Raw genomic sequence first — 14373 nt, 5'->3', positions numbered from 1 at the left:
GCCCGTTGGCAACCGACCCTAAGTCGCTCCACCAGCAATCCCGGCACCGTGACCCCCCACTCGGGCGCGCCCAACCACATCCAGCCGCACGTGAGCCCCACCAAACATGCGACAGCCAAGCAGAGGAGCAGTGATGCCAGCCAGAAGAGAGAGGGCGCCAGTCCAGGGCCACGGCCCCCACCCTGCCAAACCGTAGAGGGAGGGCGGGGGTGGGGGGCAGCGCAAAGGAGCCATCGTCAATTATTTTTGAATGTAATTTTTGAAAGTTTTTACATGACATGTTTTGTGAGGCATCAGCAATTTACAGCTGTATCATAGGACAGATATCTGATTTAATTGATTTGGATTTGACTTGTAAATGTCTTCCTTTCAGCAGGGTGAGAAACATTTTTTTTTTAAAGGAGGACCTAAATTATGCAAAATTTCCCGCGCCAAATGAAGCTCTGTGGTTAACAAGCATGTATGCGATCTGACAAGCTTCCCTCACTTCCATACCAGAGTAGCTACTCGGACTGCACTCCGTCCACGCATGTTGAAGCCCATGCATATCTAGAGAAGTATAGGAAAGGAGGACCCAGGAGAGCTGAATTGCACATAGTGGTGAGATGCCTTCGTCAAACTAAGCCCATGGAGAATACAAAAGCCTCTGTGAATATTTTACATTTCATCACACATCATGTTTTCACTCGATATCTTGTTTGATGTTCATTCAAGTGAATAATTTAATACAGAATGTGCCATTTTTCGTATGTGCATGTTCTGATATTTTGATCAAACCATTTTTTCGCTGTTGAAAGATATCTTAATTTTCTTCTTCGCAGGTCAAATTTGAAGTTGTATGTTTTTATTGGCTGTCACCATTGAGCTACAGTGCTATGAAAAAGTGTTTGAACCTTTTGGAATTTCTCACATTTCTGCATAAAATCACCCTCAAATGTTATCGGATCTTTGTCAAAATCATACAGATGAAAATACAGTATCTGCTTTAACTAAAACCACCCAAACATTTATAGGTTTTCATATTTTAATGAGGATAACTTGCAGACAATGAAAGAAGGGGGAAAATAAGTAAATGAACCATCTGCCTAAGGAGACTTAAAGAGCAATTGAAACCAATTTTTACTAAACGTTTTAAGTCAGGTGTGTGCCCAATCACTGATGAGTGGTTTAAAGCTTCCCTGCCCTCTATAAAACACGCACCTGGTAAGAAATGTCTTGATGAGAAGCATTGTCTGATGTGCATCCAGGCTTGGTCAAAAGAGCTGTCTGAAAACCTGCGATCAAGGACTGTTGATTTGTATTAAGCTGGGAAATGATACAAAACCATCTCTAAAAGTCTGGATGTTCATCAATCAACAGTCAGAAAAGTTGTCTACAAATGGAGAGAGTTTGGCACTGTTGCTTCTCTCCCAAGGAGTGGCCGTACACCAAGATGAAGGCAAGAGTTCAGCGCAGAATGCTCAGAGAGGTTAAAATGAACCCTAGCGTGTCTGCTAAAGACTTACAAAAATCACCAGCACAGTCCGATATCGCTGTGTACGCATTAACAATATGTAAAACTATGGCCAAGAATTATGTTCATGGGAGCACTCTACAGAGGAAACCACTGCTGTCTAAAAATAACATTGTTGCTCGAATAATGTTCGCAAAAAGGCACTTGGACACTCCACAGAAGTTTTGGCTAAATATTTTGTGGACTGAAGAAACCAAAGTTGAATTGTTTGGGAGTAACACACAACGGCATGTGTGGAGGAAAAATGGAACAGCTCACCAACATCAACACCTGATCCCCATCGTGAAGCAACGTGGAGAGAGCATCATGATTTGGGGCTGTTTTGCTGCCTCAGGGCCTGGACAACTTGCAGTCAATAATGCAAGAATGAATTAAAATGTTTATCAGGATGTTTTACAGGGAAACCTGAGGCCATCTGTCAGATAGTTGAAGCTAGAAAGAGGATGGATGCTGCAACAAGACAATGATCCAAAACACAGAAGTAAATCAACTTCAGAATGCTTTCAGAAGAACAAAATACACGTTCAGGAGTGGCCACGTCAAAGTCCAGACTTGAACCCCATTGAGATGCTGTGTAACCCAGGAATCTAATTGAACTACAGCAGTTTTGTCGTGAAGAATGGGCCTAGATTAGTCCTGATCGATGCGCCAGACTGATCTGCAGCTACAGGAAGCGTCTGGTTGAAGTTATTGCTGCCAAGGGGGGCACAAAATATTTAATGTGATGGTTCACTTATTTATTTTTCCACCTTCTGTCATTGTTTGCATACTATCCTCAATAAAATATGAAAACCTATAAATGTTTGGGTGGTTTTAGTTAAAGCAGACACTGTTTTTTCATCTGTGTGATTTTGACAAAGATCAAATATCATTTTTTTGGTGATTTCATGCAGAAATGTGAGAAATTCCAAAATGTTCAGAAACTTTTTCATACCACTGTAGGAGGGCCGGCAGTAATCATTCACTACCTTTTTGTTATTTAGACTGTTGTGCTTCATGTTCCGGTCTTCTGGTTTAATAAACCTTGTGTAAATCGTTTACCATTCGTGTGTCTGTGTGAAAACTTTTAAAAGAGGATTTAGCATTTGCCTGTTTGCTGATTTCACAATAAACCAGAGAGCGGTTTTCGGTCCAACCAAGCGAGAAAATGGCTTGTGTGGCTCGGTCGGACAACAATACAAATGGATCAAATCCAGCATTGAAGGAGCGAGTGTGGCAAATGGGTTCCACTCAATGGAGCTCACCTTTTCACTGTTGTTTCTCACCTTCAGGCAATGTTACCAGTTTGCCGTTCCTCTTGGTTAAGCAGAGAAGCACAATCATTCGACACTCCATTAGGTTTACCTAGCTTCTCTAATTTGATCCAACAGATAAACAAACTAGATTTACAATGGGCTATATTCTTAGTGCAGTTTGTTTGGAATACAGGAAAGGAATGCTGAAATTAGACCCAATTGTTGGTCCCATCATGTGTGTTCCTTGCATAATAGGTTTCAATGATAATCCAGAATTCATAGCTGCTCTTATAGTTAAACAGACTGGGGATTCTCATGTAAGAAACACATGCAAGCGGAAGACTGTGATCACCTCTCAGAAACTGAGTGGGAGTTGAGTATGCTGCATAATAAAATCAATGGAATATCTGATTTTATGTTATGAAAGCAATGAGTTGTGGTGATGTCTTTCCAAAGAAGCAGGAGTAGAGTGAAATCGTAATACTAAATTGATATTTTTTCTAGACTGTCAAAATTATCGCGTTAACTGGCGGTAATTAATTCTTTAAAATTAATCACGTTAAAATATTTGACGCAATCAACGCACATGTCCCGCTCAGACAAATTTAAATGTCAGTAGAGTGAAATGCCCACTTGTTAATTGTGTTTAATGGAGTTTTGCCGCCCTCTGCTGGCGCTTGGGTGTGGCTGATTTTATAGACTTCAGCACCCATGAGCATTGTGTAAGTAATTATTGACATCAACAATGGCGGGCTACTGGTTTATTTTTTGATTGAAAATTTTAACAAATTTTATTAAAACAAAAACATTAAAGAGTATACGACACGAGAAAAGTCTTAAAAAGTCTTAAATGGCATTATTATGTGCATTAGAATCATATTTTGAGACGATTCGACTATATACAACAATTTAGCAAAGCACAGATGACGAGAAATTAGCCTTTTAATCTGCCGGTTAGCCACGCCTACCATTATAGGGCTTTAGCGTCCCCAACAGGTGGATGACGTCAGCGGTAGACTGGGCTCATCGATTTTACTATTCAGCCCATTGAGGGGGAATTATTCAGAACGAGGAAAACGCGACGAAGAAAGCCGCAAAATGTCATTGTTTCAGTCTCTCTACTCCAATATTTTTACAGGATATTCTTTTTATCCAAGTATTTTTCCCCAATGGCAATATAAATGGCTTGAGAAGGACCAGTCAGCCCGTCGAGGGGGAACTATTCACAACGAGGAAAACGCGACGAAGAGAGCGGCAAAATGTCATTGTTTCTGTCTCTTCAATATTTTTACAGGATATTCTTTTTATCCAAGTATTTTTCCCCAATAGCTATATAAATGGCTTGAGAAGGACCAGTCAGCCCGTCGAGGGGGAACTATTCACAATGAGGTAAACGCGACGAAGAGAGCGGCAAAATGTCATTGTTTCTGTCTCTTTACTTCCATATTTTTACAGGATATTCTTTTTATCCAAGTATTTTCCCCAATTGCTAAATAAATGGCATGGTCATGACAAATAACAGTCTTGCGCTGAATGGAATATGAAATAATAAAAATGCATTTATTCAGGACGACGTGGCAAAATTACTCCATAATGGTCAAAACTGTCGACTTCACCTTTACTGTCGCACCTCCCGAACTATATTTTATGACACCTAAATCGGACATATGTCATTTCCCTTCCCCGGCTTTGGAGAATGTAAACAAACCAGAAGGCGTGACAGCTAGCCGACATGCTAACCCGAACCCAGTGATGTTTCAAAGTCTTCAAAGCGGAAAATCTCACATAACTATCCTGGATTATTTGACATGACGACCCGGTTGTCTATTGTCGTCGCGGATCGGCAAACCGCCCGGCGGAGAGCAATTTACAGTTCGTTCCCCGGAGGAGGGTGGCTGGAGTTGTTGTGCAGCTAACGTGCTGCTGCTGCTAATGAGCATTAGGACAGCTTTTTACATGCCTATCAATGATCAAACGTAAGTAGTCCTTCATTTAAAGGAAGTTTGTAGTGTTTACTTTGTAATCGCTGGATTCGTATTTGACATAATACAAAACAAGATGTTTACTCACTTCCTCGTAAATCCAATGGTCTCACAGTAAATATCCACGGTGAATGGGAACCTTTTGAAACTCCAAAAAGGCGCATACGCCTCTCCCTCATACAGAATGATTTTTCTGCAGCCGTTTGGCTGGCGTGATGCGAAAAATAAACGTATTAATCCGCAAAATCAGCTGAATCCTTCGTCCCCATGCACAAAAGTACGCTGTACAGTGAAGAGGACGTCTTCTACCGTACACGTCACAGCGTCCTCCTCCTCAATGCAAGACCGAAGCCGGAAGTCACTCATTTTCCTGGCGCGGGATTCAAAAAACTAAATAAATATAGCGATCGCTTCCACACACATCCAAGCGGTCCATATCATTCAGGAGCATAAAATACCGCGTATATTATTAAATAAACATGCTTTTTCGTGTCACAGGCACTTTAAGAGGGGTTTTAATATAAAATTTCTATAACTTGTACTAACATTTATCTTTTAAGAACTAGACGTCTTTCTATCCATGGATCGCTTTAACAGAATGTTAATAATGTTAATGCCATCTTGTTGATTTATTGTTATAATAAACAAATACAGTCCTTATGTACCGTATGTTGAATGTATATATCCATCTTGTGTCTTATCTTTCCATTCCAACAATTTATTTCACAGAATATATATATAATTTACAGAAAAATATGGCATATTTTATAGAAGGTTTGAATTGCGATTAATTGCGATTAATTATGATTAATTAATTTTCAAGCTGTAATTAACTCGATTAAAAATTTTAATCGTTTGACAGCCCTAATTTTTTCTCATTATGTGCATTTCTTAATTTCATGGTAGCTACATGAACACACTGTCATTATTTACAATCACTTCTGACCTCCTAATCAATATTCAGCCTGCCCCGGAGAGATTTATCACTGCCAACTGTCAAAAATCCAGATGAGCAGCGCACTGCGCCAAGGTTCACTCATAGATAAAGTCCTCATGAACATATTAAAAAAAAAAAAAAAGCTCTGAGATGGCTGGGATTCAACCGGCATTTGATGAAAATAATTAACCTTTGATTGTGTTCTTTGGAGTGGTTGAGCACGAGGAATGAAACAAGTCGCATTATAAATGTGTCTACCATGTAAAATAATTCACTGTGGACTTATTGTTGTCTGTAGATTCTGAGTTTGCCAGTAGAGGCCATTCGCACTCTTCAGGTGTGCTTATGCCGCTGGACTGGTGATACTTGTCCGGAGCTGGGCTAATAATTCTGAAACAATGATTGAATTTTTAACACATTGGCTGCAATCCTCTTGTCCCCAGGTGGTTTTGGCTAAGCAAAGCAAATGATCATCTCTAAGGTGCTAGTCACATGATCTGTTTGAAAAATAATTTCAAACCATTATAATTTTTTTCCCCCATTTCATTCATTTTTGTTGTATTATTGCTTTACAACTTTATAGACAACATTTTACTGGCAAAGTCTTAATTTTAAATTCATATGTACGAAAGTCGATTATATGCAATGACATTTTTGGCCACCATCCCCCCCGGCTCACCCTTAATCTCCGCGTATTATTGGCAGTAATCAGTGTTACCAAGTGTTGTTAATCTTACTTTAAAAAGATTTTAATTACAGTTACAAATTATTTCTCCCAAAAAGTAATTGCGTTAGTAACTCAGTTACCTGAATGTAAGAGTAATTAGTTACTTGGCAAAGTAACTGGTGATAATTTTCATGTTTTGTTTTTTTTCTCCAAAAAAACAATTGGCCCAAAAAGTAATTTGTCACTGTAACTACCGTATTTTTTGGACTATAAGTCGCGGTTTTTTTTCATAGTTTGGCTGGGGGTGCGACTTATACTCCAGATCGACTTATGTGTGAAATTATTAACAAATTATTATATCATTTCACATGTTATTTTGGTATTTTTGGAGTGACACTGATGGTTTGGTAAACTTGTTAGCATGTTCTTTATGCTATACTGTACAAAGAAACTATACTAAATCGCTACATGGACCAAAATGAGTCATAGCTGCACTGCACACACACATCCGCAACAAATTGTTCCCACAACAAAAAGGCAAACAAAGGATGATTAAATGTCAGGGACAGAGACTAAGACATAACATTGCATGCTCTGAAGATATGCCCTTCAGTAAAATTAGATCACTGGTCTGCAATTGCAACGTGCGTGCTGTGTTTAACCTGCTGTGAGATGGAGCTCCTTGACTGGACACTTAGATCATTGGACAAAATATTTTCTACAATGAGACCTACACCAAACCAACGGCCAATGACTTTTGGAAAGATATATGAGTAAAAAAAATTGACTATGCAACACTAACATGCTAGAGTGTGCGTCCCGGGCTGTTGGGGGACGGGTATCGATAAGCATTTGCTTTTTTCCCGTCTTCCTTTGTCTGTCGTCGTCTTTTTCGGGCAAATTATTCCATATTCTGTATCCCACACTCTGTAACTGTCAATGATACTGATGATGATGATGACAATGACAATAAATTCATTCATTCATTCATACTGTATTTATTTATTTATTTATTAAGTTGTTAATTTATTCATTGATTTATTTTTTTTAAATGCTATACTGTAGTTATCTGAATAACTCTTGATAGCTATGTTACGTTAAAATACCGGCCATTTTCGCATTTCGTTGTTCATGCATCTTGTAACATTATCATCCTGAACACTCATTCAGCATGTTTTCTCAATTGTATTTTTATTTTAAATTGCCATTCAAGATGACATATCTGTTCTTTATCAAGTAAATTTCCACCAAAAATGCGACTTATACTCAGGTGCAACTTATAGTCTGAAAAAGACGGTAATTACTTTTTCAAAGTAAAATTAACAACACCGGCAGTAATAGACGCCTAATGTACGTATCTGTTCTTTATCATGTAAATTTCCACCAAAAATGCGACTTATACTCAGGTGCAACTTACTGTATATATGTTTTTTTCCTCTTCATTGGGCATTTTATGGCTGGTGCGATTTATACTCGGGTGCGACTTATAGTCCGAAAAAGACGGTAATACCTTTTTCAAAGTAAGATTAACAACACCGGCAGTAATAGACGCCTAATATATTTTGGACAAGACAATCCAACCACTCCCAGTTCAAATGGGTTTGCCATCTATCACTGCCAATGGTGGCCAACGAGTTCATACTGATGAGTGAACTCCTGGACAATATTGTTGGGACTAATTATTTCCAACTGAATATGTATTTTTATATTCATGTTTACAGTAGAAAGGGTTCCACTTTCATCACTAAGACAGGAAATCTTCCCATAGTGGAGGAAGCATTTTGTTCAACATGCATTATTCAACGTCCATAAATTATATAGTGATTCTTTGCATTACCCGACACGTAAAGGTGTATTCGGTGTGACAGGAATACTAAGACTGGATGTAAAACGTATTATAAATGTCTTGTATGTATGCTGGCTGATCCATGCTGAGAGATACTTCTGTTATAATCAGTATTGAGGGCTTTTTTCCCCACATTTTTGAGGAGGCGTTTTAGACTGGTTGTTGGTGATTTGGCAGGCACACGAGCATTCTTGAAATTTAAATGACAAAATCATCTGTCACACTTTGTTTCTGTTTTTTTTTAATTGTTTTTAATTTTGTTTAAATTAATAGGTAAACCCAAAAAGCTTTTACTTGCTTTTCTTTTGCTGGCCAAGAGAACTTAAAAGCCTGACACCTCATCGTCACCTCCCCTGAGGTCCCCGTGTCACAATGAAGTCTTTTTCAGCGGCCACACAGTTATAGGTCAAGTTGGATGCTATCTGATGGGAAACGCCAGCGTAGCCTTTAAACAACACAAAAAATCCTGGCCTTTCTCTCTCCAGTGGCCTGTTCTCCCGTGATTATCCCAGGCAGTTGGATCCTTTTATGACCTGAGTAACTCACCAGTTGAAAGGAGCTCAGCTGAGATGGAGAAGAGAACAAGAAAGGGGTAAAAAAAAAAAAAAAAAGTGGGTGACGAAGAGAGAGGATGAAGGGAGGATGATGAAATGTGATTAAGATGGAGGAAAGACGTTTGGAGATAAAAGAAAAAGTGGTGAGTTTCACCACAACTTTTATTTGAACCATTTGAGTACTGTGAGCACTTAACTCATTGGTTACCAATGGAACGAAAGCATGATCACCGCCAACCTTCCCATTTCAAATGGATGGAATGTCTATGTCCAATAAATTAACAGGATTAACATATATAATTGCCTGGTATACCAGACTCACCGCTGTTCCAGCGATTGAGTCTGGCGACCATCCGGCGGATCAAATTCCGAGGGCGGAGCAAGCCACAGCAAACAGACAGCGGAGTGGACCAATCAGCGACGGGCAGACGTGACGTTATTAAGGCGACAAGTAATTAGCGTGTGCGGAGAATGGAGAAGTTTATTCAACGTGGCTAGCGCGAGCCATGTTGACTGTTGTCAATGACTTGTTTCGATGTGTTTTTGGTCATTTAAAACTGGTTTTACCGCGGCTTGGAACATATTCTCGGCTCTCCCGTTCGCCATCTGTGTTGTTGTAGACACGACTTTCGGCGCGCAAGAGTGACGTTACTCGTTAACGTCACGCAAATAAACAAATCTGATTGGACGATTGATTTTGTACCTTGCTCGAGAGCAGTGACGTGCGGTGAGGTTCATGGTTGGTGAGGCACTGACTCCTTTAGTGTCAGATTTCCAAATATATAAACCAAAAAGGGTAGCTTATTCAATTGGCTACTGGTTATTTCATATCTCATCAGCATTCTTCACAAAACACGCACACACGGTACATATTATCGATACGTAAAAGTAAGAAAATAACATGCATTTGCTCTACACCCTGGTGTACAAAACCACAGAATTCAATTCTGACCTTTAGTGAAATATTCAGTTGTTTTTAAAACTTTTAATTCTGAAACTTTAATCAATTTATTACATATTGCTAAACAAAAAGTGTGAAAAGAAAAACAAAGAATTAGAATTAGTTTTTAAATATTATATTGTATTTTTCTTGGTCTAAGCTCTTTTTTTTTTTTTTTTAAATAAGATTGAAATGAAAACTGTTTGTGGTCTTGCGCCTGTCCTTCACCACAAAAACCGGCGTTACTTTGGAAGGGCATAGGTTTGGTCTCAACATTCGTAGGGACGATATAACAGCATAACCTGCATGTAGGTACACTTTTTGCTGGGGACGGGACATTAATTAGACCAAACAGATTGGATGAAGGGGGCAAAGGGCCACATTTCTCATGTATATGAACCTAATTAATTAATAGGCAAAATGATCAATGCAAAATAAATCCTTATCTACATATAATAACTTTTACGTGCATTGGTTCAGATGATACACTGTTCGATTCAAACCTTTGTTTTCAAAAAATACTAAAACATTTTGAAAACTTCCTGAATAAATGTCTGGTTTTTATTAGCAAACATAAACATAGTGAAAATAATTCACTTAATAATGGTAGGGTCAATTCTATCCTTACAACATATGGAACTATTGAAAGATCTAAATTCTCTTTATAACTGAACATTGTATCATGCAAAAAAGGTAAGGTTGCTTAAAAGTTGGTAGGGACAATTTTAGCATGCTGAAAAGTTGGTAGTGTTATGTCCCTACCGTCCCTATGCAAACCTACGCCCTTTTAGTAAAAGTCCTCCTTATTTTCCTTTACTTTAAAAAAAAATCTCTCCACCTCAATGGAGAGGATTGCTTCAATTAGATCGTTCTGTGTTCTATTTGACAAGCTAGAAAAACACAGTGGATGTGTCCAAATGTCTAGCTAACCTTTCATCTTTCTCAGCAAAACCATGTAATCGTTCTACATATATGCCACGTTTAGAAGAGCTACACGCTCATCGTTACCACGAAATGTTAACTCCTGTTTAGCTAGGATGCAGGTTGCATTAATGAGGTCTTTCAAACTCTTTTCTTTACCTTGGCTTTGAGGATGCTACCGTTGAGCTTCCGCTGTTCGTCAAAGCCAAATCGATCCTTGAGCTTCCAAACGTTTTTAAAGCAAACAGGCTTTGAATGTGAGTGGTCGAGCTCTCATGTTTGCTGAGTTTTCGTGGTAGTTTTTTAATGTCACAATATCTCGTGTTAGTCCAGACATTGGCACAAGTTGAGAAGAAAAGGCAGGGAAAGCAGCAAAGGCGATTTTTCGAAGGACAGCCACATAGCCAGTCTTTTCGGGTGTACCAGTCCGTTTGAAAAGCGCGAGTTATCCTCTGTCCCGTAGTCTGAAGCAAACCTTTTAGCTCCGGCGTTGTGTTAACCGCGTCCACTTTTAACGGAAAGTCCAGTTTCACGTACGCCCCCTTGCAGTGCGGCAGAGTATTATCTGCCGCAACCTGCGCCTTTTCACTGCGGTTTTATTTCCCATCAGCAAAACTAAATATGTCGCTAACAAACATTAAACTTTAAGGGTTAAAGACATTAGCCAGACTGAGGAAAATCAGGTCAAATAAACGTATCTGGAAATATTATAATGGCGACATGCAGATGTACGGCAACCAGCACGCTCCAATTCCATGTATCAACCCAGTTTGTTAAGGATTGCGCAATCAGAGGTGAGGCTTTACTCGTTGCTGCCGCACCTCTCGTTTCATTTCTTTATTTGAACAGGAAATGGGCAAATACAGCGATTTTGACTATAGAAAATGTTTGAAATGAGTCATACATAAAGAGCAATTGACAAATATTAATATAAATTTGATGCTATAATTATTTTTTTGTCATGATGACAGGTGAGGCTCTGCCTCACCTGCCTCCCCTGACCGCACGTCACTGCTCGAGAGGCCGTTAATGGGCTGGGTCCCATATGGAGGTCGATTTGTGTCTTTATTATTCAATCCAAAAAAAAGTTGCTTCAATCAAATAAAAAGTCACTTCAATCAAAATAGATGTGTTTGAATGCAAAAATAAATTTGAAAAAAAAAAAAAAAAAAAAAAAAAACTACAGTGCCTTGCAAAAGTATTCGGCCCCCTTGAATCTTGCAACCTTTCGCCACATTTCAGGCTTCAAACATAAAGATATGAAATTTAATTTTTTTGTCAAGAATCAACAACAAGTGGGACACAATCGTGAAGTGGAACAACATTTATTGGATAATTTAAACTTTTTGAACAAATAAAAAATTGAAAAGTGGGGCGTGCAATATTATTCGGCCCCTTTACTTTCAGTGCAGCAAACTCACTCCAGAAGTTCAGTGAGGATCTCTGAATGATCCAATGTTGTCCTAAATGACCGATGATGATAAATAGAATCCACCTATGTGTAATCAAGTCTCCGTATAAATGCACCTGCTCTGTGATAGTCTCAGGGTTCTGTTTAAAGTGCAGAGAGCATTATGAAAACCAGGGAACACACCAGCAGGTCCGAGATACTGTTGTGGAGAAGTTTAAAGCCGGATTTGGATACTAAAAGATTTCCCAAGCTTTAAACATCTCAAGGAGCACTGTGCAAGGCATCATATTGAAATGGAAGGAGCATCAGACCACTGCAAATCTACCAAGACCCGGCCATCCTTCCAAACTTTCTTCTCAAACAAGGAGAAAACTGATCAGAGATGCAGCCAAGAGGCCCATGATCACTCTGGATGAACTGCAGAGATCTACAGCTGAGGTGGGAGAGTCTTTCCATAGGACAACAATCAGTCATACACTGCACAAATCTGGCCTTTATGGAAGAGTGGCAAGAAGAAAGCCATTTCTCAAAGATATCCATAAAAAGTCTCGTTTAAAGTTTGCCACAAGACACACCAAACATGTGGAAGAAGGTGCTCTGGTCAGATGAAACCAAAATTGAACTTTTTGGCCACAATGCAAAACGATATGTTTGGCGTAAAAGCAACACAGCTCATCACCCTGAACACACCATCCCCACTGTCAAACATGGTGGTGGCAGCATCATGGTTTGGGCCTGCTTTCCTTCAGCAGGGACAGGGAAGATGGTTAAAATTGACGGGAAGATGGATACAGCCAAATACAGGAACATTCTGGAAGAAAACCTGTTGGTATCTGCACAAGACCTGAGACTGGGACGGAGATTTATCTTCCAACAGGACAATGATCCAAACATAAAGCCAAATCTACAATGGAATGGTTCAAAAATAAACGTATCCAGGTGTTAGAATGGCCAAGTCAAAGTCCAGACCTGAATCCAATGGAGAATCTGTGGAAAGAGCTGAAGACTGCTGTTCACAAACACTCTCCATCCAACCTCACTGAGCTCGAGCTGTTTTGCAAGGAAGAATGGGCAAGAATGTCAGTCTCTCGATGTGCAAAACTGATAGAAACAGACCCCAAGCGACTTGCAGCTGTAATTGGAGCAAAAGGTGGCACTACAAAGTATTAACGCAAGGGGGCCGAATAATATTGCACGCCCCACTTTTCAGTTTTTTATTTGTTAAAAAAGTTTAAATCATCCAATAAATTTTGTTCCACTTCACGATTGTGTCCCACTTGTTGTTGATTCTTAACAAAAAATTAAAATTTTATATCTTTATGTTTGAAGCCTGAAATGTGGCGAAAGGTTGCAAGGTTCAAGGGGGCCGAATACTTTTGCAAGGCACTGTACATTCACTAACAGACTAGCATTGTACTTCGACCTATTTACGTAAAATAAACGCTAACTGCACGTTTTTTTTTTTTTTTTTTTTTTTTTTTTTGCTTTTAACCAAGAATCGAGACTGTCCATATCTATCAAGAACTAGGGGATTTAAGAATTTATTCACAAGAATTTTCAACGAAAAGGTCTTTGTCTGTGATTCCACTCGGTCATTTTTGACGGCCTCGCCAACAATGCAGGCCTCCTATTTATCGGCCCCGCAACCCGTGTCCTGTCAATACATTATGAAGTCTATGTCCAGTCTTTTGTTAATACCCTGAGTTTTATTTGCCTCTGTATTTTTGGATCCCCTGGTCTTTTGTTTGAACTTTGTATTTTTGTTATATTCATTAAAACATTTTTGAGTTCACTGTCACCCTGCCTTGCTTCCCCGCTTTTTCCCTGCGTTTGGGTCCACCTCACCCCCGCCACGTGACATATTTAGATAAGTAGTTGCCGGGAAAAAGCACATTTTCCAATACTGTTTTGCTCCAATTCAATGAACATTGTGCTGCTCCCTCTTGTGTGCAATAAGAGTCATTCATTACAACCACTCAATTTGGGCCACGCAACAATTCTTCTCAAACTTTTATTGACATTATTCATTTGTTTAGCAGGATATTTCACCAAAATCCGCTGCATTAGCTTCCTCTTGCGCTTGCAAATGTAAAGAAACTTCAAAATAAAATAACAAGGCAAGGTCATAATTCTGTTTTGTTGAGGAAGTTGGCCACTTCACTTACTAAAGTACTATAAAGAAGCAATGAAAAGCTTTTTCTGCTTTTGGGGATTGTGTACAGTGAAGACATTAGCAAAAACTGAATTAGCTCATAGTCTTAAGGGAAATGACAGCTGAAGCTACAAACTTAATAACTTTGTAGACAATAGCTTGAGGTGGCCAGATGTCCACTTTCCAGTTCCACATTTATTCTTATCGCAGCAACG

Source organism: Corythoichthys intestinalis, chromosome 15 (assembly GCF_030265065.1).
Source record: "Corythoichthys intestinalis isolate RoL2023-P3 chromosome 15, ASM3026506v1, whole genome shotgun sequence".
In the NCBI taxonomy this organism is placed as follows: Eukaryota; Metazoa; Chordata; class Actinopteri; order Syngnathiformes; family Syngnathidae; genus Corythoichthys; species Corythoichthys intestinalis.
The sequence above is the reverse complement of the archived record's forward strand: the minus strand, read 5'-3'. Positions refer to the sequence as shown.